This window comes from Mesoplodon mirus (assembly GCF_964341445.2).
Source record: "Mesoplodon mirus genome assembly, chromosome: 4".
Lineage (NCBI taxonomy): Eukaryota > Metazoa > Chordata > Mammalia > Artiodactyla > Ziphiidae > Mesoplodon > Mesoplodon mirus.
The window spans coordinates 53367101-53389795 of record NC_138979.1 but is presented as its reverse complement, the minus strand read 5'-3'; the positions used below and the strand labels follow the sequence as shown (position 1 = coordinate 53389795).

General features: G+C 44.5%; 1 long non-coding RNA gene across 4 annotated transcripts in view; it reads right to left on the bottom strand.

The window, feature by feature from the left end:
• LOC309801917 overlaps positions 1–22695 on the bottom strand; it is a 139820-nt gene that overhangs the window by 24285 nt on the left and 92840 nt on the right. For all 4 annotated transcript variants that reach the window (XR_014293684.1, XR_014293685.1, XR_014293686.1 and 1 more), the window contains 2 exons: positions 17709–17801; positions 8274–8350 (listed from right to left, as the gene is read on the bottom strand). This is a non-coding gene — a long non-coding RNA (uncharacterized lncRNA). The remainder of the gene's footprint in view (positions 1–8273; positions 8351–17708; positions 17802–22695) is intronic.

Here is a 22695-nt window from a genome sequence, read left to right as displayed (position 1 = left end):
ATAAAATTAAGTGAAAGAAGCAGTGCATACACACAGATATTAAATACATAGGATAATCATTACGATGTAAAATAAAATATGCATAAAGACTTGCAAGAGATATTGCTAGGTGTTAGCAAAGGTTTGTGGAGAGTGGGACTATAGATATTTCCCCTCTATTTTCTACCTTTTTATTATTTCCAAGTTTTAAAAAGTAAGCTTAAGGATGGGGGATTAAACCACTGATAAGATTATTTATGTATCTTTTATGTCCATGCTCTCAACAGGGGTACTGCCATTGCAGTGATGGCCCAAGATATTCAGCTCAAACCGAAGTCTCCAAAAAGAAGATGAGGCATAACGCTGTGTATGAGTGTATGTGTGTGTGTGTGAATGTACATCTGTGTATGTGTGTACAAGTGTGTGTATGAGTGTGTGCATGTAGGGGCATGTTACGTGCGTGCCTCCCAAGGAACACTACCGATCAACAGGGAGCCCCCAGGGAAGGGAGACCCAAACCCAGTCCCTGAGCAGACGGTCCCATCCCAGCCTGCACACCATGGCCCTGGCAGTGCTTGTAAACACACTGTCCTCTAAGAGCAATGCCCAGCTGGACATCTCAAATTACTTCCCAGGGCCAGGGGAGAGAGTGGAGAGATTCCCAGAGGTGGGGTGCATCTTCCTGGGTGTCTTCAGTACAGTCCTTTTGGCCATCGAGGTTCTGAATGGCCCTGGTCAACAAGTACCATGGGAGCCCTGAGGTAGGCACTGGGCTAGAAAATAAGCATTGAAATGACGTGAACTAATGAGAACAGAATAACTAACAGCCAAGTAGCTGCTCTTCAGTGAGTGCCTACAGTGCATGTGCAAAGAGTAAATGTGATATAAATTTTATCCCTTTTAATCTTCATGACCACCCTAAGAGAGAGGGTTATAGCCACTATTGTGTGGATGAGAAGACAGATTCAGAGAGGTTAAGTAATCTCCGCAGGGTCACACAGCTAGGACTCACATTCAGGTCTGGCTGACTCCAACACTCCAACTTTTTCAATGATGCTGCCCTGACTCCATGCAAGGGATCTAATGCTATTCGCCCCCTCCCCTGCTTTACAGGTCTGCTGAAGTGCTGGGCAATTGTAGATGTGCTAATAAATCAAGCAGTGGCCTCTGGGGGATACACACCACAAGTGCTGCTTCCACCTGCTTAAGTCAAGTTCACTTTAGCCTCCTATGGGCCGCCACAGTGCTCAGACATGGAGAATGCCAGGATCCATGGGAGGTGCTGAGACGCTGATGTGTACACACGTGATCTATTGTGGCCTCATAGGCCAGCTTACACGTACTCTATTAAACAGTCATGTTTATTACTTTCATATTAATAAGAAGTATGGTTAGGAGCCCCCCTTTCTCCCTGGCTCCCCTCACTCATCAGGTTTCAGCCTGCAGCACATACTTGTGGTTAAATATTTAACCCCCAAAACAGAATAGAAATGATGACGACAGCTGTAATCCCAAACACAGACACACAGACACACACACACACAGAGACACACACACACTCCTTCATGCCATAACAATTTGCTGAAAATGCTGACTTAACCATACTAACTTAATTGCTAGGTTGAAATAATGATAGTGATGGTAATAATAACAGCATTGTTTTCAAATCGTTCTGAGCAATGTTGCAACAGCAGCTGCCATACTCATTCCCCAAGAAAGAATTTGCATTTTAGGATTCAGTTCACATCAGGTAAATGGCTCCCCAGGAAGGTAAATGCAGTCTTTATTGAGGTTTTTCCTTGCCTAGAGTGAAATCTTACTTTTTTCTGTAAAAGCAGGTGAATGTCAATTTCTAGGCAGGGTTTGGGCCCAAAGTCCAAATTTGCAGACTTCCGGGGGCAGATTGTGAAATGAAATCTGCTAAAAATACTGGGCTCTGACTTAAAGCGTCCTCCTTCAGGGTGGCATTGCATTTTAACTGTGGTTTCAGTGGGGGCCATGACCTGGTAGGAATGTGGCTCTCTGGCTCTCCCTGGCACAGAAATGGTGGGAGCTTCTGTGGTACAGCTCTGGAAACCAGAGTGGAGGGCTTCCCTCCAGCCACGGTAGGCAGGTCACAGTCTGAAATGCTCCAGGTAATTCAAGACATAGGGTGGAGATGAAAATCCCAATGGTCTTTCAACAAAAACTTACCGAGTGCCTACTGTGTGTGGCTCTAGGTAAGTGAAGAAGACTAGGATGTAGTCCCTACTCTTTAGAGTTTATAGCTATTGAAAAGAAGAAACATGTACACCGTACAGCACTTGTGATCAAGAAGTGCTCCTGAAAAGAGACGCTGTAGGAGCCAAGGGTTAGCTGAGTCAATGACGATTGAACTGGTTCTTAACGTATGAAAAGTTCACCAGATGAGGGTCAGGGTGCGTAGGCAGTTGGAGGATATGCAGGGGCAGAAGGCGTTCCAGACAGAGGCAACAGTGTAAGAGAAAGCAGGGAGGAATAAAAGGTATGTGAGAGTAACATGTACACACTGTTATATATAAAATAGATAACCGACAAGATCTACTATATAGCAGAGGGGACTCTACTCAATATTTTGTAATAATCTATAAGGGAAAAGAATCTGAAAAAGAATAGAGATATATATGTACGTATAACCAAATCACTGTGCTATAGACCTGAAACTAACACAATATTGTAAATCAACTATACTTCAATTTTTAAAAAAAGGTATTTGAGAAATAATCTTCTCTAGCACTACTGTAACTCCACCTGCTCTAGTTTTCAGGGCTTCCATATGCTGTCTGAGCCCCAAGCTCTTGGAATATCGCTGTGCTATGGAGATGCCCGTGGGGTGGTAATTGAATTTATGTTGCTCTTTGCTATGTAATACTTTGTTGTTATTCAGTTATATTTTTAAATTTCCATGGTTATTCTTTCTTTGACCCATTAATTATTTAGAAATCTACTTAGAAATTTTCTTAACACACGGGTTCTGTGTGGAAAGGTTTTGGTTACTGACTTATAATTTTATTGCACTGCACAGAGAATTAATTGTATATTATCAATTCTTTAGTGCCTTTGTGGCATATGGTACTGATTAATTCCTATAAGTTTTACTTGAAAAGCTATTTATTCTTTATTTATGAGATGCAAGGGTCATAAATTTAACCTGTAGTTCAAATCTTCTATATCCTTCCTAATTTTTGTTTGTTGGAACCCTTTCTGAGAGAAGTGATTAAAATCTACTACTATGATGTGGATTGTCAGTATTTCCTCATAATGTTGTCAGTTTTTGCTTTATGTATTTTGAGGCCATGTTATGAGTATAGGTTCAAGATAGTTATATTTTTCGGGTGAACTGTTCCCTTTATCAAGACCTTCTTTACTTCCAAGTTTCTGTCTTAAGGTCTATTTTGTTTTGAACTAATATTGCTAAATCAACTTTCTTTTAGTTAATCCTTACCTGGTGTATTTTTTCCTAATCTTTTGCTTTCAACTTTCTTCTTTCTTTGTCTTTACATGTATATTTTGTGAATAGCTTTTAGCTAGATTCCAGTGCTTTGACCAGTGCCTAGAACATAGTAGATAATTATTTCTTTTTTTTTTTTTTTTTTTACTCTTGGGAATCAGTTTTTTACTTTTTCTTTTTGCCAAGTGTACACTTCCCTGCTCTGTGGTTTCAACCTTCTCCAGAATAAAGAGAATAGTTTGGAAGGGGCTTGCTCCTGATAATTATTTCTTGAATGAGTGAATGGAAAAAAAAGTAAATCCAATCTGAAAATTTGTTCTTTAGCAGCTGAGTTTAATCTGTTTATATGTGTTTTGTTTACTGATATATTTTAACTAACTTCTACCACTTTTTGTTTTCTAGTTATTTGTGTCTTTCCTTCTCTCTCTCTCTCTTTTTTTTTTTTGCTTTATTGCCTTCCACTGGATGGGTTAAATATGCTTTATTTCATTTCCCTTTCTTCTAGCTTCAGAATGATTCCTTTTCTCTTTAGTTGAACAATGGCACAATCTCAATCACTGTTACCAAGAAGAAAATAGGGAAGAAAAGAATAACAACTATATATTGGCTGTCTTGTGATGGGCATCATGCTAGACATTCACTGTGTCCTTTGATCAGCACAAAAGCCCTATAAGTTCCATATAAGTATCCACATTTTACAGACAGGAAAATGGAGACTCAGAATTAAGTAACCCGTCCAAGGCCCCACAGCCAGAGACCAGCAGATCTGGGACTGGAACCCATTCTGGGTGATCCTGAAGGTTATACACTTGCCCCTGCAGGCCACCCTGCTGAGAAAGGCCAACCTCAGATTGCTGCAGGACAGTTATTATGGTCTTTCTTAGTCCTCACAGTTGTATTCTGATCAGCAGACCTTGTTATCTCTGTGTCCCAGTGATAACTCAGAAATGGAAATAAATGAACACAGGCTTGGGTACAAGTTCTGAGCAAGAGAAAGTCAAAAGCTGAGAAGAAACAGCTCTTAAAACCCTCCAAAATGAAATCTTCCATAAGCTGGATGACTCCTGTCAACGTTTTAAAAAATATCTCAGAATGGAGCACTTACTCTGTTTGGGAATGCTTTCTCTTTTCCTAGCGGATAGTTGTCCACAGCCAGAGTCCCTTAATAAGCAGATAGAAAGAACTGTCCTTTCCACTATCTCAAAACACTGCTCTCTGAGTATCTGTTCTTTCTTCGAGTATTTGATTTCCTCCCTCTGGTAAGAAGGGCCACACAGTCAGTGTTGTAGGAAAGTTAGGACGGAAGCTTCTGAGGCAGTATTGCATGTAGTGAGCCTTGGATGAGGTCACCCATGGCGGAGGGAGGTGCCATGAATCAGATTACCCACAATCCCCCTAGCTCCCAGCATTCCGACTGCAGTAAACAAGGCTCAGTGGAATGATAATCTTGGTGTTGAACGCCCCACTGATTTTGCAGGGGTACAGGTGCATCTTTGTCTGAAGGACTGGCAGCTCCTTTTCAGGATGAGAGTGTGAAAGAATGTGACCAAATTCCTGAAATACCTCTGAGGGACCACAGGCGTGCCTAGTAACTGCACTAGTGCAGCCTAGGGCTGGCCAGAGGGCCTTACTGGGCCCTGCTTGGGATTTCATCTCCAGGGGCAGCACGTGAGGGAGACTGGCTTCTGAGAGGCATTTTTCAAAGTACAAACCAGCTGAATCAGAATTGCCTGGTTGGGGGAAGGGAAGAAGGTATGCTTTTTAAAATGCTAATCTGGGGCCCCATCCTGACTTACTGGATCAGAATCCAATAGGGGACCCCAGGAATCTGCATTTTCAGAAAGTAGCCCAGGTGATTGTGGTACTAAGTTTAAATTGTTCTTCAAGGGCTCTCCGCAGTGCCCGAAGCTTCCTGTGGGGTCACCGGGCTGGTGCGAGCAGGCTCGTGGGAAGTGGCCATGAGTCTGAAGCACCAGCTTTCCCTTTGGCTTTCTGTGTGACCCTGAGCAAGTGGCTTCATCACCCTGGGCTTCATTTCTTTGCCTGTTATATAAGAGCTTCTAGAGCTTTTTAATGGAGGGACCAGGCCAGAACTAAGAACTCAGGTCTCCACTTCAACATACGAGTTTGAAGTGAGAGCGGGACTTCTGAAAGGAGATAATACTTACAGCTAATTTTTATTGTGTGCTTACCGTGTGCCAGGCACTGTTGGAGAAATTTATGTATATGAGCTCATTTTCTTTTCCCCACAGCCCAAGGAGGTAGGTACTTTCCTATTCCCATTTTACAGATAAAAGAATTGAGGCAAAGAAAAGTTAAGGTGACATAGGAGGTGGAACTGGTTCCAAACTCAGACGGACTCTGGAGTCCTTGTCCTTAACAACAAAGATATACTGCTCTCAGCCATAAATGTCCTGCTGCCAATCGAAAATACCGGGCACAGCTAATAGGCCTGATCATCAGACAAATGTGGCAGTTGTCTAAACAGAGGTGACAGGTGCAAAGATAGAGAAGTGTGGAAGGAGCACCAATAAACACCTGTGACTTACCAACCCAAGGTGACACAGCCTTACTCACTTCTACAGGATTGTAAATGTGACTCAGATGGTAAGAATTTATAGCAACACGACAGGTGGGAGGGGGCATCTGGGCAGGAGCGAGGGCCCATCCTAAAGCCCCCACCACCACCCCGCCTGCCCAGCACACTCTGGGGGATAACGGCTCTAACTATACCCTCTCCTTCATAGAGATCTGAGGGCACAGATAGGTCCCGGCTTGCTCCAAAGCTTCAAAGACGCATTCGGGAAGTTACAAAATGACCACGAAGCCACACCCCCTTCACAAGAGGAGACTTGGCTAGCACATAACACCAGGGCCTAATTTGGCCTCAGGCAGAGACTGGGCCAGGATTTGATCGTGGGTAAAGCAAGTCCCGGCAGAAGGTTCAGTTACAGTGAGTGCTGCTTCCTGTTCCTAGATGAGTGAGGGGCTGGATTTTCCATGGAAGTGAAGAACATTGCTGGGGATGGACATCATCCTGGGGCTTTCTCATCTCTGCTGCTCTCCCCACGGGGAGGGAGGGATGCCCTGCATGGAACCCAGGGATCTCTGGGAGCCAGGCCAACCTACTTTCCCATCCCCATGCTCAGCCTTTGCATTCCAGCCACATCTGTGCCCTTTTACACCTTGCTGCCTTTCCTCTAATTTTTTAAAAATTAGAATACCTCTTCTGGGACTTCCCTGGTGGCACAGTGGTTAAGAATCTGCCTGCCAGTGCAGGGGACACAGGTTTGTGCCCTGGTCCGGGAAGATCCCACATGTCGCGGAGCAAATAAGCCCATGCGCCACAACTACTGAGACTGCGCTCTAGAGCCCGTGAGCCACAACTACAGAGCCCGCATGCCACAGCTACTGAAGCCCGCGTGCCTAGAGCCCGTGCTCCACCACAAGAGAAGCCACTGCAATGAGAAGCCCGTGCACAGCAACGAAGAGTAGCCCCTGCTTGCTGCAACTGGAGAAAGCCAGCATGCAGCAACGAAGACCCAACACAGCCAAAAATAGATGGATAAATAAATTTATATAAAAAAGAATACCTCTTCTTACTCTGGCAGTCTGACTGCACTTTCTCATCCTTCAAGAACTGGCTCAACTCCTCTGAGGAGCCTTCCAAGACTGCAACACTCACCTCCCCAGAAGAGTTCGCCTCTCCTCAGAGCTCCCATGGCAGCAGTGGTGGACCACTAGCACACACTTGTCACTTAGCATTGCTAATAGCTTCTCACATGTCTTTCCCACGGGACACCAAGCTTCCGAGCTTCTCCATGGAGAGAGGTCTGAATCACACTGGGAGAGAAGCTCTTGGTCATAGACTCACCCAATTTTGTGTTCCCAATGCCTGGTGAATGCTCAGGAGATGTGGTTCAATCAATGAACACCTGATTCAAGAACAGGGTCTGAACTTCTGGGAAAATGGGCCTGTAGTTTACAGGGACCTCAGGATTTTATCCTGGGTGTAGGGAAGAACAGATGCCTGGAGAGACTGGCCAGATGCCGTGAAGCTCAGGACTCTATAAACACGTGCAATTCTCAAAGAAGTGCCAAACTCGGGTGCCTCTAGGCAGCCCTGGCCCACCCTGCCATGGCCACGTCTTCTCCTGCATCCCCAGTCTTGCAATACCTCACCGTCTTCTTGTCTGTGAGTCAAGGTCTCTCCCTTTGTTCCAGCCCTGGAAATCCCTCCACCTCTTCTAGGAAGCCTCTCTTGCTGAAGTGGGATGGGGGCGGGGACAACGTGAGCTTTCCCAAAGCTCCAAAGTGAAAGAGCCTTCCCCTCCCTGGCGTTTCAGATTAACTGGCAGGAGTACAGGGAAGCCCAGAGAGGCCAGGTTTTGCCTCTTAGCCCCATTACAGCAGCTGATTCCCTAAACTCTTCATTAGGATCACCTGGGCCATTTGTTAAATATACTGCTTCTCGGATCCCTTCCGGACCTGCTGAATCAGAATCTTCAGGGCAGTGGCCTGGAACCTCTATTTTTCACAAGTACCTTGGGTATTTTTGTCTTTTAAACATCAGACAAGTTAGAAAAACACTGTGTTAGAGTTTAGGTGCCAAACAGATAAATAAGCTTCTGTGAACTCATTATGTGAAAGTGCTGTGTTAATCATCTTTGTAGTGAAGAGCCCTTATCACGTGCTTGGCACGATTTTAAGCCATTTATATATATTAACACATTTATTCTCTATAACAACCCTGTGAGGTAAGTACTATTATTATCCTCACTTAACAGATGAGGAAACTGAAGCACAGAGAAGTGAAGTAACTTACCCAGGGTCACACAGCTGGGAAGTAGAGAGCCGGGATTAAAATCTAAGCAGAATGGATCCCGAGTTTATGCTCTTAACCTATGACACACAGAAGATTAGCATTACTAGAGCAGGGGTATGCTGCTACACGCTGTAGACGATGAGCAAACATTCACTGAAAGGAGAAATTGGAAACAGACATAATGGAATGTTTGATTTATTACCCTTTCTACTCAGAGACTGCCAGTTCCCTGCCATCAATAACTTGTTCACTTTTACAACATCCTAGGGGAGCAGCCCTGGAGTCAGCAGTGCTCTTTTGATTCTGCAGTTGAAGAAATCAGGCCAAGGAGGACCAATTGGCAGACTTCCGTGGGGACACCCACCTCCGTCCAGCTGATGGCTGGGGAGTCTACCATCTAACGCTCTGCATCCACAGGCACGGTTTCATCTGTGGGTCGTTTTTCCCATTACACCATCGACTTAAGGCCAGAGGGATCTAGTGCAATAAATGCTTATGGAAGTATGTAAATCAGATAACAGTAGTGATAACCAACCAATAGGATGACAGTCCTAAAGCTGGCTTCTGTCACCATAACATCTTGCTCTCTGGCATCAGGTAAGCTGGACTGTATCGCTTTGGGACCTTTGGTCAGTGTCCCTGTCCACCTCCTCTCATGGCCCCTGGTAATCCCAATGAATTCCAGAACATGTTCCAGTTGCCGCAGGCTGGGGGAATCACCCCCGCCTTAGGAAAGCATCAAGGTCTTGGGGCAGGGCAGGCTCAGCTTCACAAAGGCCCATAATACCACGTGTCTGGGCAGAGACTGCAGGACTTCTTTTCCTTCTCTGGGTCACTGAGAAAATGCCCGAGGGGAGGTGAGAGGTGGGGAGGGTGGGGGGAATGAGCTCCCCAGCTGGGTTGGCACCTGCTCTGCTCCAGGCCCCGGCCTCTGTTGGGCTGTGTACCTGGAGCCATTCTGGCCATGGGCAAACAGCAGGATATGAGTGTCTTCTAACTCCCCTGAGATATCTGAGGCAGGGGTGGGGAGAGAGAAGGTAGTCTCACCAGTGAGAGCTGACCTACCTTTGTACATCAGGCCCAGCCCTATAATTCAGCCCAGCAGACGGCTGCCTCTGTGGTGAGATGGAACAGAAACCCAAAGGCCCACTGCACCTTGGCTCTCTCTGTGCCTTATTTGTCACCATTATGACTATTAAGTCCTCCCTGAGAAAGCCCCTTTTAAATGCATCTTTAGGATCTGAGAGAGTGAAGACTTTCATGGTAATGAACCCAGGAGCACATCTCAGCCCCCATGTTAGGTAGCTGGGATGCAGCAGATGTGGGTGCTCAGGATGGGACCAGCTGGAAGGAGCTGCAGGGATACAGGAGGAAGGCAGGGGAAAGAGAAGTAAAGAAGCAGAATTAGAACTTCACAACTGTGTCCCTGTACTGCCCCAATCTTTCTATCAGAACACTGATTTATAACTCTGGTTGCACATTAGAATCAAGTGGGACACTTAAACGTACCCATGACTATCCCCTCCCACCAAAACCCAGCTTCTGACTTCAGAGGTCCAGGGCACACCTGGCACCAGTATTTTTTATGGCTCCCCAGGAGGTTCAGATGTAAGCCAGGGGTGCCCCCCGCCCCCTGCCTACCCCCACCTTGAGGGTGTCTGCCGGCCTCACACTCTGGTTGCTGCACCATTTACTCCTAGGCTAAATGTGGGCCCAGCTTCAGTCTGTGGAAAAAAGCAATTTCTTCAGCTCTCTAATTGCTGAGCTAAAGACCTCCACATGGGGCTTCCCTGGTGGCGCAGTGGTTGAAAGACCACCTGCCGATGCAGGGGACACGGGTTCATGCCCCGGTCTGGGAAGATCCCACATGCCGCAGAGCAGCTGGGCCTGTGAGCCATGGCCACTGAGCCTGTGCGTCCGGAGCCTGTGCTCCGCAACGGGAGAGGCCACAACAGTCAGAGGCCTGCGTACCGCAAAAAAAAAAAAAAAAAAAAAAAAAAAAAAAAAAAACGACCTCCACATGGGGAGAATTTGCAGCCCTGAAGTTCTGTGAATCTAGCCTATGAGCTCCATGACGGCAGGGCCACACCTGCCTTGTTTTCCTGGGACCTCAACACCTCTTAAGAATGGCTGTTTGTTATCAGAGTGCTAGGACAGCTACTCATGTATTCCTGAAATCTTTTGATTTGGGAAAGCTCATTACTGCAAGTGATCCTTAACCTCCTCAATAGAAAAATGGGGTCGACTTCCGGGGAAGATGGCGGAAGAGTAAGACGCGGAGATCACCTTCCTCCCCACAGATACACCAGAAATACAGCTACACGTGGAACAACTCCTACAGAACACCTACTGAACGCTGGCAGAAGACCTCAGACCTCCCAAAAGGCAAGAAACTCCCCACGTACCTGGGAAGGGCAAAGCGGAGAGATTCCCGCACAGAGGATCGGTGCCGACCGGCACTCACCAGCCCGAGAGTCTTGTTTGCTCGCCTGCTGGGGCGGGCGGCGCTGGAAGCTGAGGCTCGGGCTTCGGTCTGAGCGCAGGGAGAGGACTGGGGCTGGCGGCGAGAACTCAGCCTGAAGGGGGCTAATGCGCCACACCTAGCCGGGAGGGAGTCCGGGAAAACTCTGGAGCTGCCGAAGAGGCAAGAGACTTTTTCTTCCCTCTTGGTTTCCTGGTGTGCGAGGAGAGGGGATTAAGAGCGCTGCTTAAAGGAGCTCCAGAGGCGGGCGCGAGCCGGGCTAAAAGCGCGGACCCCAGAGATGGGCGTGGGACGCTGGGGCTGCTGCTGCCGCCGCCAAGAGGCCTGTGTGCGAGCGCAGGTCACTGTCCACGCCGCCCTTCCGGGAGCCTGTGCAGCCTGTCATTGCCGGGGTCCCGGGATCCAGGGAAGGCTTCCCTGGGAGAACGCACGGTGCGCCTCGGGCTGGTGCAACGTCACGCCGGTCTCTGCCGCTGCAGGATCGCCCCGCACCCCGTGCCCCTCCCTCCCCACCCGGCCTGAGTGAGCCAGAGTCCCCGAAGCGCTGCTCCTTTAACCCTGTCCTGTCTGAGCGAAGAACAGACGCCCTCCGGCGACCTACACGCAGAGGCAGGGCCAAATCCAAAGCTGAGACCCAGGAGCTGTGAGAACAAAGAAGAGAAAGGGAAATCTCTCCCAGCAGCCTCAGAAGCAGCGGATTAAAGCTCCACAATCAACTTGATGTACCCTGCATCTGTGGAATACATGAATAGACAACAAATCATCCCAAATTGAGGAGCCAGGAGTCAGTGCTGTGCCTCTGAGGTGGGAGAGCCAACTTCAGGACACTGGTCCACAAGAGACCTCCCAGCTCCACATAATATCAAACAGCGAAAATCTTCCAGAGATCTCCATCCCAACACCAGCACCCAGCTTCAGTCAACGACCAGCAAGCTACAGTGCTGGACACCCTATGCCAAACAACTAGCAAGACACGAACACAACCCCACCCATTAGCAGAGAGGCTGCCTAAAAACATAAAAAGTCCGCAGACACCCCAAAACACACCACCAGACGTGGACCTGCCCACCAGAAAGACAAGATCCAGCCTCATCCACCAGAACACAGGCACTAGTCCCCCCCACCAGGAAGCCTACACAACCCACTAAACCAACCTTAGCCACTGGGGACAGACACCAAAAACAACGGGAACTACGAACCTGCAGCCTGCAAAAAGGAGACTCCAAACACAGTAACATAAGCAAAATGAGAAGACAGAAAAACACACAGCAGGAGAAGGAGCAAGATAAAAACCCACCAGACCTAACAAATGAAGAGGTACTAGGCAGTCTATCTGAAAAAGAATTCAGAATAATGATAGTAAAGATGATCCAAGATTCTATTTCCAAGATCCAAAATCTTGGAAATAGAATAGACAAAATGCAAGAAACAGTTAACAAGGACCTAGAAGAACTAAAGATGAATCAAGCATCGATTAAAAACACAATAAATGAAATGAAAAATACTCTAGATGGGATCAATAGCAGAGTAACTGAGGCAGAAGAACGGATAAGTGAGGTGGAAGATAAAATAGTGGAAATAACTGATGCAGAGCAAAATAAAGAAAAAAGAATGAAAAGAACAGAGGACAGTCTCAGAGACCTCTGGGACAACATTAAACGCACCAACATTTGAATTATAGGGGTTCCAGAAGAAGAAGAGAAAAAGAAAGGGACTGAGAAAATATTTGAAGAGATTATAGTTGAAAACTTCCCCAATATGGGAAAGGAAATAGTTAATCAAGTCCAGGAGGCACAGAGAGTCCCATACAGAATAAATCCAAGGAGAAATATGCCAAGACACATATTAATCAAACTGTCAAAAATTAAACACAAAGAAATCATATTAAAAGCAGCAAGGGAAAAACAACAAATAACACAGAAGGGAATCCCCATCAGGATAACAGCTGATCTCTCAGCAGAAACTCTACAAGCCAGAAGGGAGTGGCAGGACATAATTAAAGTGATGAAGGAGAAAAACCTGCAACCAAGATTACTCTACCCAGCAAGGATCTCATTCAGATTTGATGGAGAAATTAAAATGTTTACAGACAAGAAAAAGCTGAGAGAGTTCAGCACCACCAAACCAGCTTTACAACAAATGCTAAAGGAACTTCTCTAGGCAAGAAACACAGCAGAAGGAAAAGACCTACAATAACGAACCCAAAACAATTAAGAAAATGGGAATAGGAACATACATATCAATAATTACCTTAAATGTAAATGGACTAAATGCTCCCACCAAAAGACACAGATTGGCTGAATGGATACAAAAACAAGACCCATATATATGCTGTCTACAAGAGACCCACTTGAGACCTAGAGACACATACAGACTGAAAGTAAGGGGATGGAAAAAGATATTCCATGCAAATGGAAACCAAAAGAAAGCTGGAGTAGCAATTCTCATATCAGACAAAATAGACTTTAAAATAAAGACTATTAGAAGAGACAAAGAAGGACACTACGTAATGATCAGGGGATCGATCCAAGAAGAAGATATAACAATTGTAAATATTTATGCACCCAACATAGGACCACCTCAATACATAAGGCAAATACTAACAGCCATAAAAGGAGAAATCGACAGTAACACAATCATAGTAGGGGACTTTAACACCCCACTTTCACCAATGGACAGATCATCCAAAATGAAAATAAATAAGGAAACACAAGCTTTAAATGATACATTAAACAAGATGGACTTAATTGATATTTATAGGACATTTCATCCAAAAACAACAGAATACACATTTTTCTCAAGTGCTCATGGAACATTCTCCAGGATAGATCATAGTTTGGGTCACAAATCAAGCCTTGGTAAATTTAAGAAAATTGAAATTGTATCAAGTATCTTTTCTGACCACAATGCTATGAGACTAGATATCAATCACAGGAAAAGATCTGTAAAAAATACAAACACATGGAGGCTAAACAATACACTACTTAATAAGAAGTGATCACTGAAGAAATCAAAGAGGAAATTTAAAAATACCTAGAAACAAATGACAATGGAGACACGACGACCCAAAACCTATGGGATGCAGCAAAAGCAGTTCTAAGAGGGAAGTTTATAGCAATACAATCCTACCTTAAGAAACAGGAAACATCTTAAACAAACAACCTAACCTTGCACCTAAAGCAATTAGAGAAAGAAGAACAAAAACATCCCAAAGTTAGCAGAAGGAAAGAAATCATAAAAATCAGATCAGAAATAAATGAAAAAGAAATGAAGGAAACAATAGCAAAGATCAATAAAACTAAAAGCTGGTTCTTTGAGAAGATAAACAAAATTGATACACCATTAGCCAGACTCATCAAGAAAAAAAGGGAGAAGACTCAAATCAATAGAATTAGAAATGAAAAAGGAGAAGTAACAACTGACACTGCAGAAATACAAAAGATCATGAGAGATTACTACAGGTAACTCTATGCCAATAAAATGGACAACCTGGAAGAAATGGACAAATTCTTAGAAATGCACAACCTGCCAAGACTGAATCAGGAAGAAATAGAAAATATGAACAGACCAATCACAAGCACTGAAATTGAAACTGTGATAAAAAATCTTCCAACAAACAAAAGCCCAGGACCAGATGGCTTCACAGGCGAATTCTATCAAGCATTTAGAGAAGAGCTAACACCTATCCTTCTCAAACTCTTCCAAAATGTAGCAGAGGGAGGAACACTCCCAAACTCATTCTACGAGGCCACCATCACCTTGATACCAAAACCAGTCAAGGATGCCACAAAGAAAGAAAACTACAGGCCAATATCACTGATGAACATAGATGCAAAAATCCTCAACAAAATACTAGCAAACAGAATCCAACAGCACATTAAAAGGATCATACACCATGATCAAGTGGGGTTTATTCCAGGAATGCAAGGATTCTTCAATATACGCAAATCAATCAACGTGATACACCATATTAACAAATTGAAGGAGAAAAACCATATGATCATCTCAATAGATGCAGAGAAAGCTTTTGACAAAATTCAACACCCATTTATGATAAAAACCCTGCAGAAAGTAGGCATAGAGGGAACTTTTCTCAACATAATAAAGGCCATATATGACAAACCCACAGCCAGCATCGTCCTCAATGGTGAAAAACTGAAACCATTTCTACTAAGATCAGGAACAACACAAGGTTGCCCACTCTCACCACTCTTATTCAACATAGTTCTGGAAGTTTTAGCCACAGCAATCAGAAAAGAAAAGGAAATAAAAGGAATCCAAATCAGAAAAGAAGAAGTAAAGCTGTCACTGTTTTCAGATGACATGATACTATACATAGAGAATCCTAAAGATGCTACCAGAAAACTACTAGAGCTAATCAATGAATTTGGTAAAGTAGCAGGATACAAAATTAATGCACAGAAATCTCTGGCATTCCTATATACTAATGATGAAAAATCTGAAAGAGAAATCAAGGAAACACTCCCATTTACCATTGCAACAAAAAGAATAAAATATCTAGGAATAAACCTACCTAAGGAGACAAAAGACCTGTATGCAGAAAATTATAAGACACTGATGAAAGAAATTAAAGATGATACAAATAGATGGAGAGATGTACCATGTTCTTGGATTGGAAGAATCAACATTGTGAAAATGACTCTACTACCCAAAGCAATCTACAGATTCAATGCAATCCCTATCAAACTACCACTGGCATTTTTCACAGAACTAGAACAAAAAATTTCACAATTTGTCTGGAAACACAAAAGACCCCGAATAGCCAAAGCAATCTTGAGAATGAAAAATGGAGCTGGAGGAATCAGGCTCCCTGACTTCAGACTATACTACAAAGCTACAGTAATCAAGACAGTATGGTACTGGCACAAAAACAGAAAGATAGATCAATGGAACAGGATAGAAAGCTCAGAGATAAACCCACGCACATATGGTCACCTTATCTTTGATAAAGGGGGCAGGAATGTACAGTGGAGAAAGGACAGTCTCTTCAATAAGTGGTGCTGGGAAAACTGGACAGGGACATGAAAAAGTATGAGATCACTCCCTAACACCATACACAAAAATAAGCTCAAAATGGATTAAAGACCTAAATGTAAGGCCAGACACTACCAAACTCTTAGAGGAAAACATAGGCAGAACACTCTATGACATAAATCACAGCAAGATCCTTTTTGACCCACCTCCTAGAGAAATGGAAATAAAGACAAAAATAAACACATGGGACCTAATGAAACTTAAAAGCTTTTGCACAGCAAAGGAAACCATGAACAAGACCAAAAGACAACCCTCAGAATGGGAGAAAATATTTGCAAATGAAGCAACTGACAAAGGATTAATCTCCAAAATTTATAAGCAGCTCATGAAGCTCAATCACAAAAAAACAAACAACCCAATCCAAAAATGGGCAGAAGACCTAAATAGACATTTCTCCACAGAAGATATACAGACTGCCAACAAACACATGAAAGGATGCTCAACATCTTTACTCATTAGAGAAATGCAAATCAAAACTACAATGAGATATCATCTCACACCAGTCAGAATGGCCATCATCAAAAAATCTAGAAACAATAAATGCTGGAGAGGGTGTGGAAAAAAGAGAACACTCCTGCACTGCTGGTGGGAATGCAAATTGGTACAGCTACTATGGAGAATGGTATGGAGGTTCCTTAAAAATCTACAAATAGAACTACCATATGACCCAGCAATCCCACTACTGGGCATATACCCTGAGAAAACCGTAATTCAAAAAGAGTCATGTACCAAAATGTTCATAGCAGCCTTATTTACAATAGCCTGGAGATGGAAACAACCTAAGTGTCCATCATCGGATGAATGGATAAAGAAGATATGGCACATATATACAATGGAATATTACTCAGCCATAAAAAGAAACGAAATTGAGCTATTTGTAATGAGGTGGATGGACCTAGAGTCTGTCATACAAAATGAAGTAAGTCAGAAAGAGAAAGACAAATACTGTATGCTGACACATATATATGGAATTTAAGAAAAAAAATGTCATGAAGAACATAGGGGTAAGACAGGAATAAAGACACAGACCTACTAGAGAATGGACTTGAAGATATGGGGAGGGGGAAGGGTAAGCTGTGACAAAGCGAAAGAGCAGCATGGACATATATACACCACCAAACGTAAGGTAGATAGCTAGTGGGAAGCAGCCGCATAGCACAGGGAGATCAGCTCGGTGCTTTGTGACCGCCTGGAGGGGTGGGATAGGGAGGGTGGGAGGGAGACGCAAAAGGGAGGGGATATGGGAACATATGTATATGTATAACTGATTAAATTTGTTATAAAGCAGAAAAAAAAAGAAAAAAAAAGAAAAATGGGTTTAGCAACAATGAAGTTTACCTCACAGTGTCGTGAAGATCGAGTGGGGTTGGTATGTGAAAGAGCTTTGGAAAGTCTGATTCAGCTGCAAAGTGTTTCATTGCCTCCTGGCTCTACCACATGAGCTCCTATTCATCCTTTTAAACCCCTTTCGAATGTCACTGCTCTGTGAATTCTTCAGAAGATTAACCACACACCATACACATAACTCTATAAGGCACTTATCACTTTCTATTCAGTGTGATGTTAGTCAATGGCTACTAAGCTCTTCCTATGCCAGGCACTGGGCAAAAGGTTCGCTGCAATGATTTGATACTTGTTCATCCCCAGCACAAGAATCAGAGCTGCCGAAGGGTGGAGGCTATATGGTAAATCTATCTATCCCCTGCAACGTCTAGAAGGGTTTTGCTTCTGGGAACTTTTTAGCAACTAAGATTATGTGTTTCTCAGTCTTGAGTATCTCTTGGGTATTTATAGAAAAAGTGGGATTTTGGAATTGGCAGGAGAAGAGAGAGCAAAGGGGATGGTGAGTGGGAATAGACGGTTTCAGGATGCAGGGCAAGGGATGGAGGAAAAGTTACCTGGGCCACATAAGGTCACTTGAGTTGAAGAGTCAGGCTGCTTTGGAGTGAAGACATCACTGGCGGAGGGCCAAGGCCATGTAGTCCCGTGAACTGAGGAGAAGATCAAGGAAGAGCCAGTCAAGCTTGGAAGGAAGGTTAAATAAAGACAACACCGAACTGGACCCATGTGAAGGTTGAGTTTTTCTGCATCCTTGAGATCCCAAAGGGACCCAGTGGAGTGAGACAATGTCTCAGAATCATGAAACTGAAAGGCATCAACTTTAATTGGAAGAAACAATAAGTATCTTACCGTGTAGGGTAGCAGCAACAGAGTTTAATTGATTATAAGACTTTGATTAGAACTTCTGATGGAAGAGGTTTCCAGTGAAACCAGTGTCAACACTGATAAAGACAGTTTCCAAAGTGCATGCCTCAGACATGAGCTCTGCAAGGTGTTAATAGGAATTATGTCAGACAGGGACTCGTATGGTCAATCAGTTTGGGAAATAATGGGTTATGCGAATTTAAACCCAAGTTTCTCTCTTTTTTCTCTTTTTAACCCCAGCTTGTCTCAGAATCTTAAAATGGGAATATACCTTGTGAATCTCCAAGAGGGATATGTAGTATTTTCTAAATTAGTTTTAACACAGGACTTCCCTTCTCTTCCTTTTTCTGTAGAACAATTCATAGCAATAGTGTTCCATAGAACAGACTTTGGGACATGCTGCTGTAAACTAATCTCACTTGTGCATATGGCAGCTGTACAAATCCTAAATAGAACATCGATGAATCAAATTCAAGGGTACATTTAAAAATTTCTCCAGGAAGGGTTTCCCTGATGGCGCAGTGGTTGAGAGTCCGCCTGCCGATGCAGGGGACACGGGTTCGTGCCCTGGTCCGGGAAGATCCCACATGCTGTGGAGCGACTGGGCCTGTGAGCCATGGCCGCTGAGCCTGCGCGTCCGGAGTCTGTGCTCCGCAACGGGAGAGGCCACAACAGTGAGAGGCCCGCGTACTGCAAAAATAAATAAATAAATAAATAAATAAAAATATTAAGAAACCTCAAAAAGAACATGTAGGACCCATCTGAAGGAAATCTCTTCACTTTATTGAAACATATTAAAGAAGATCTAGGTCTGACATACAATATTTCTGGACGGAAAATTCGAATATTGTAAAAATGCCAATTTTACCCAATTAATTTATAAGTGCAATAAACTTGCAACCCAACAAGCAATGGCTTATTTATCACAATGAATCTAAAATTCACCAGGGTACTTCCCTGGTGGTACCGTGGTTAAGAATCCGCCTGTCAATGCAGGGGACATGGGTTCGAGCCCTGGTCCGGGAAGATCCCACATGCCACGGAACAACTAGGTCCGTGCGCCACAACTACTGAGCCTGCACTCTAGAGCCCACAAACCACAACAACCAAGCCTCTGTGCCACAACTACTGAAGCCCGCGTGCTTAGAGCCCGTGCTCCGCAACAAGAGAAGCCCCCCAATGAGAAGCCCACGCACCGCAACGAAGAGTAGCCCCCGCTTGCCCCAACTAGAGAAAAGCCCGTGTGCAGCAACAAAGAGTAGAAACCCGCGTGCAGCAACAAAGACCTAATGCAGCCAAAAATAAATAAATAAATAAATTTAAAATTCACCAGGAAAAAGAAAGAGTTGAGAGTAATTTTTAAAATGTTGAAAAAAAGTGATGATGGAGAATTCGAGCCATCAGGGATTAACGTTGATTATAAAACAATAATAATGCCAGCACTGTGGTACTGAGGGAGAACTGGCAGTCACAGCAATGAAACAAGATAGCCTTGAAACAGACCTTAGAATGTATATATGTGTGATATATCCATGCATGCATATACGCATATACATTAAGACAAAGAACTGGAAGGAAATAAAGAGTTAATGGAAGTTTGTCTGGGTGGTTGGATTACAGGTTTTGACTTTCTTCTTTATATTTTTTGTACTTTTCAAATTTTCTGTGATGTACATGTGTCAATTATTTAATCATAAAACAATAAACCTTGTGTGAGTGTGTGGTGTGTGTGGTGTGTGTGTGTGTGTGTATGCATGCACGTGCACACAGGTGGACAGGTGCATGCTTAAAGAATGCACTCTCTTCAATATGGAAATCCCCTGGGACAGAGTCCCCTTTTTGCTGCCATGCCCAAATCTCTGTCTTTCTGGTGTGAGCAGCTTTGAGTGAGGAGGGGGTGGGAATGAGGGGCAGGGGTGAGGGTGACAGGGCCTCTGAAGAGAGGAAAGGGTGCAGAGCAGAGAGCCAGCAGGGGTGGTGGGGATGAAAGCTGCCAGCTTCACAGTTTTGCCCTAAGCCAAGAATTATGAAGTCAAGAAAACAACAGAAAGTAGAGACCTATTTCTCTTGGCAGAGGAGCTTTGCTCTGAGGTTGTAACAGTGCCCTGATAGTTAACTGATGGTGAGTGGAGAAAGAGATCTTGACTTGATCTGCAAAAATTGTGCCCCGGGATTTCAGTAAAGGTCCCAATTGGCAAGATTTAGTGGGATATTTGTAGAAAAGTTAGCCCTAAACCTGGGTGGGTGCTAGAGTTGCTGGTAAGTACCCGTGGTCACCTGTGGCTTTCTGACTGAGGAATTTCTCTGAGAGCCATCAATAGGGTTGGAGAGATACTACAGAGACCCTTGTTACTATGGCAGCTGCTCAGAGGACCACCCTTCATCTGCCCGGGAATGACATGCTATGCTGAGGCGGGGCAGCTGTGGAAGCAGATGGACCTGCCTTCAAAAGGCCTGCCTTGGGCTTCCCTGGTGGCGCAGTGGTTGAGAGTCTGCCTGCCGATGCAGGGGACACGGGTTCGTGCCCCGGTCTGGGAAGATCCCACATGCTGCGGAGCAGCTGGGCCCGTGAGCCATGGCCGCTGAGCCTGCACGTCCGGAGCCTGTGCTCCGCAACGGGAGAGGCCACAGCAGTGAGAGGCCCGCGTACCACAAAAAAAAAATATATATAATAATAATAATAAAAAAAGGCCTGCCTTATCCACTTGCTGGGTGACCTCGTGCAAGTTCCTGAAACTTTGTTGGCTGCAATGTCTCCCTCTGTGGAAGAGACAGTCACCCCTATTTCCCTTTACCTCCCAAATGGGACTTTCTGAAACACTAGTAAGGAATTCAAATTTGGGTCAGAGGGAAAGGAAGAAGAAAAATGAAAAGCTTAAGTAGCATTTGAGCAAAATTTCTCTCTGTGACCCCAAACAGACTTTGTTAAGTGCTGTAATTTCTGGAATGGCAGCCCTGGAGGTGGTGGTCAGGCAGTCATTTGAGGGTGGGAGTAGGTAAGAAGGGAACACTTGGAACACTGCTTCGGGATCACAGGACACTGGGCTATGCTGCCCTTTGGTTAGAGAACCACAGGCTTTCAGAATTGGTGGGGGAGGTCTCAGTCTAACAGCGAGAGAGGAGGAGCTCAATAACTGGCAGCGAAGGTCATGCACTGAGTTAAGTAGATGCTCAGATGAGGCCCCAGCATCGGGCTCTTTCCTTGTCCACCCCGTGTGCCTTTGGTCTGGGAAAAATCACATAAAGATGCTGTCATCACAGTGTGGCTTCCTGTTCCTTTCTCCTGGTTGCTTGGGACTATTATTTTAAGTGCCAAAGGAAACATTCATGAGAACTTTGAATCTTCCTTGATTTTAATTTTCTTTTGAAACACAATTTCAGGGAAATACCTAAGTCAAGATGGCTTTGTAGGACGATCCTTTCAGGATCTTCTTCTCAAATGCTGAGAAAAGACAGACTAGAAATAAGAGAAAACCAAAAAGGCACAGGAACACGTAGATGTAAAACATCCCAGTGTTCAATGAACAGCACAGGACACATATATACCCACTACTATATATATAATAGGTAACCAACAGGGACCTACTGTTACAGCACAGGGAACTACATCCAGTATCTTGTAATAACCTATAATGGAAAAGAATCTGAAAAGGAATCTATCTATCTATCTGAATCAATTTGCCATACACTTGAAAGTATCACCACAACACTGTCAATCAACTGTACTTCAATAAGAAAAACAAAAAACAAAAAAAACCCCAGCACAGGACACAAACCTGCAAGTGGGGGTAGGTGAGGCTGGGGCACGGGGCTCTGGGTCTGAGAGCAGAAGGGGAAAACTGGCCATTTTGGCTCCTTTTGACATAATGGGGAGTAAAAGCACCCCAAGTCAGGTAGGGACAAAGCCAGGCCCCCTATGTGGGACTGGAGAGCACCCCCCTCCCTGTGAAATGAGACTGAAGGGAAGCAGTGACCATGGCCTGGGCGGCCACCGGCCGGAAGCTGCAGTCCAAGGGAGGGAGAAGGAAGCAGACCTGGCCAGGTGGACAGGTCAAGGGCAATGCCAGCACCTTGCCAGAGTCTCTGCCCCTGAGAGAAGTCAGAACCATCAGTAGTAGACTTCGTCGTTAACTGGGGCCACTGGGTCAGAGCGGAGGCAACACCACGGCAAGAGAGAGGGGGGAACAGAGAGGGAGGAAGAACGCACAGTGAAACACAGCAAGCTCCAACTCCAGAGCCACCTGCAAACCTCAATTCCAAACCAGGAGGCAAGGGGATGCCAGGAAAGATCGTCACCAAAATCAGCAAACAGGAAGAGTGTTTCAAAGGGATATAAGGAGAAAGAAAGTTGAAAACCCAAGACATTTGTAAAACAAAAAGCAGGCAGATAGAAGGCAAGACCAGCTGGGTATGAAGAAAAACCAGCTACAAATTCTGCTAATGAAAATGTAGTTATTGATAAACTCAATAATTACTGTCAAGTTTAGTTGGGTACAGTTGAAGAAAGAATAAGACAGAAGAGAGCACCGAGGACCTCTCCCAGAGCGCCATGAAATATTTTTTTATTAAGATTTTATTTTTTAAATAAATTTATTTATTCTATTTATTTATTGTTGGCTACATTGGGTCTTTGTTGCTGTGTGCGGGCTTTCTCTAGTTGCAGCGAGCGGGGGCTACTCT